The sequence below is a fragment of the Corythoichthys intestinalis genome, chromosome 10 (genome assembly GCF_030265065.1).
Source record: "Corythoichthys intestinalis isolate RoL2023-P3 chromosome 10, ASM3026506v1, whole genome shotgun sequence".
Classification (NCBI taxonomy): Eukaryota; Metazoa; Chordata; class Actinopteri; order Syngnathiformes; family Syngnathidae; genus Corythoichthys; species Corythoichthys intestinalis.
In genome coordinates, this window is record NC_080404.1 from 27,217,893 (window position 1) to 27,221,631 (window position 3,739).

The window sequence follows — 3,739 nt, forward strand, 5'->3', positions numbered from 1 at the left end:
TCCGGAAGGGTTGCGTAAAAAAAATAAATAAATAAATAACGAAAATATGCTTATAATTGTTTAGCCATTGATATTATTGAAAAACTTGGTTGGCCAGCCTTACTTCACATTTGGTCTTTAAGTCTAAATGATGGATCCAAATCAAATGATCCTGAGAGCTTTTTTCAGGTTTGAAGAATGCAGCCCTGCACGGACATCTGACAAACAAACGAGATTCAAAATGCTCATCATTTGTAATAATTTGCATTTGTTGGAGAATTGCATAATATGCTTTATACAGTCAGTACTTCCCCTGATAGAAAACGTTCCCCACTCTGGCATTATAGCCTCAGAGGTGAATGAGAATACATATCATACATTAGAATTGCAAATGAATCGCTTATTGTCCATCGTTGCGCACTGCATATGAAAATTTGGTTAAATGTCATCTTTGCACCTTTCTTTGTCTTATCAGTTAAATGTCGGATTTACTTTCCTGGCTACATGTTCTTAATTTGCATTATTTTTCGCAAAGAGGCACAAGGGTTCACTTCACTTTGCATTTAGACGTGTGGTGTAAATGTGCTAAAATAAAGTATTTTGTGATATTTCATCTTTAAGGGAACTAGGATTTGAAAAAGATGTCAGAACGTAAGATGAATCTGTTGTTGTATTAACTTTTGTCCTTTTGTTGGTTTAACAGGAGCAATTCTTATCCCAACTGTACATGCGTTTGTCATCATTATTTTTAATAATTGTGTGTCTATGTTTTCTTTCAATAAGTAAAAGAGGGAAGGAACTAACGTTATTTTCCATTGAAAACACCAAAATTGTCTGTCTGATGTGCCTTAGCTGCTCAAATGTCAGATTTTTTACATCAAAATACTGTGCAAGAGCTATTTGTTTTATGTATTTTGTGAGCAAAAAGGAAAAGTAGCTTATTGTAGGCTACACTTCAAGGAGATAAAACTATTAAATGAATCATTATTGAAAGTCTAAACACGAAAAGTCCGAAATATTTAAATGTACAGCCACGGTCAAAAGATTTGAGACATTTTACCATTCAGTATGGTAAGGTTTCTCAATACATTTGACTATAGGTGTAGGGATTGATAATGGCTGTTTGCATGTGTGTTGACAGGCAGGTGGAAAAGGATAATTACTGTACTACTGCTACTGTGTTAATGCTGTTTTCCTGTTGGTGTTTTTTCATAAACTAGTTGCTTCTTATTGTTTTTTTTTTCTTGCTTTAGTGTAAACTTCTTCTCTTTTTGTAGTTTGTATTTTTATGCAATAAACAGTTTCATTTTCACAAAAGAAACTTTTTGGTCCAGTGAATAAAACACAACTTGACTCTTTAGATGGGTGTAATTACTTAGCCTGGAAAGACACCGCTGTTCCAACTATAGAGTCTGGGACCAAGCTCCTTATTAGCCTCTCGAGCCCGAACGAAATCGTCCGTGCAATCAGATTCGTATATTTGCTTGACGTGTTCTTAACGGGCAACGTCACTCTTGCGAATTGGAAGTCGTCTCTAAAACAGCACAGATGGCGAACGGGAGAGCCGAGAATATGTTCCTATCCGCGGTAAATTCCGTTTTAAATGACCAAAAACACATTGAGTCGCTAAAACCAACAGTCTGTCTCTCGCTAGCCATGTTGAATAAACTTCTCCGCTCTCCTCATATGTTTACGTCCCCATGCTAGAGTTTCTTGTCGCTTTACCAACATTACGCCGACCCGTCGCTGATTGGTCCACTCTGCTGTCTGTTTGCTGTGGCTTGCTCCGCCCTGGGAATTTGATTCGATGAACAGTCACCAAACTCTATAGCTGGAACAGCGGTGAGTCTGGAGTTCCAGGCTCGTAATTACTGCCACTATGACTAATACAGGTGTGTGTCTCAGTAGACGTCTTTGCGTCAACACGTGCCTCCTACAGAACTGACATGGCATCCTTAAAGCTAATGTTTACACAGAAGGGTTGAAGAGCACCATATGAGTCTATGAAATGGCGTATTCCAGATAAAGGAAGTCTTTGCATTCAATAAATTCAATGACATAACAACACAATTTTTATTGTGTGATGTATTGTTTATTACAGCAATTACGGTGAAGTTTTGATCATGCATCTTATTTATTGTTTACACCAGTATTTATTGCAGTTTATATTGTCCAACTGTTCTTCAAACAGTTGGAACAAAAGTTTAAGTAATAATAATGTACTTTATAATAAAAAAAGAAAAAAGCCCTCATAATACGATCATAAAACAAAATATTCCATTAGTCAACACAGAATACATGTTCCAAAAAATTAAAGAAAATTTTCAAATGATCTTCATATAAACAAAGCAAAACCTGCAAAGAGATCTACACAAAAATATTCAATTACAATATTCAAATTACTCAGCGACAGCTAATGAAATTGAATGCTGAATACTGAAATTATTTTTAAGATAATTCAGACAATCGGGTAGAAATATATCTAAATCAAAATTTGAAGAAAAAAAACAAGAATAAAATAGGGAAATTTGAATCAATTACAACATTTAAATAAAAAAACAGTGAAATAAAGAATTAAGTAACTGACAATGAAATGAAATCGTGATTTTATATAGTCCATAAAACTCACTACCTTCAGCTTTATGTTTAGCAATAAAGGGACGGACAGTATTACTAGATACTAAACAACAATCAAGATTGCTAAGCTAACAGCAAAACAAACTGCTCTTGGCAGTCAAACTAACTGCACACAAACAGGTTGTTGAACTTTGTCCTCAACTTGTCAGCGTCTCCACAGACACACAAACAAACAAAAAAACTGTGGTGATAAGCAGCCTGTGACTCGCTTCCCATGGGCCCCACCCTGGGACAGTCCTTCGTGTGGAATTTGACTTTGCTCTTCGGGTGGAATGAACGTTGTGTGAGATCATGGCGGGCGTGAGAATGTGCCATGAGCCCGACAAATTGGAGGCGTGCTTTGGGAAGTCAGATGTTGCATTGGAAATAAAGGATTAACCCTATAAACCAAGTGACTATTTCCGGTCATTTGAAAAAAATGAAATAAAATTGGCCACTGTATGTATGTATGTCTATATATTAGGGGTGTCAAACGATTAAAATTTTCAATCGAGTTAATTACAGCTCAAAAATTAATTAATCATAATTAATCGCAATTAATCGCAATTCAAACCATCTATAAAATATGCCATATTTTTCTGTAAGTTATTGTTGGAATGGAAAGATAAGACCGAGATGGATATATACATTCAACATACGGTATAAAATATATAAATATATAAATAAATAAAATATATAAATATTTATTTAAAAAATTATAGAAAATTAAAGATAATAACTAGTACAAGTTATAGAAATTTTATATTAAAACCCCTCTTCTTGTTTTCGTTTTAATAACATTTGTAAGATTTTCAATCAAAAAATAAACTAGTAGCCCGCCATTGTTGATGTTAATAATTACTTACACAATGCTCATGGGTGCTGAAGCCTATAAAATCAGTCGCACCCAAGCGCCAGCAGAGGGCGGCAAAACTCCGAAAAACACAACAAGTGCACCTTTCACTTTCCAGTCCTTTTTGCTGTCATTTCTGTTTGAGCGGGGCATTTCTGCGTTAATTGCGTCAAATATTTTAACAGGACTAATTTTTTTTAAAATTACCGCTCGTTAACGCGATAATTTTGACACCCCTAATATATATATATATATATATACTAGTAGTTTATGTGTGCACAGAGATATTGG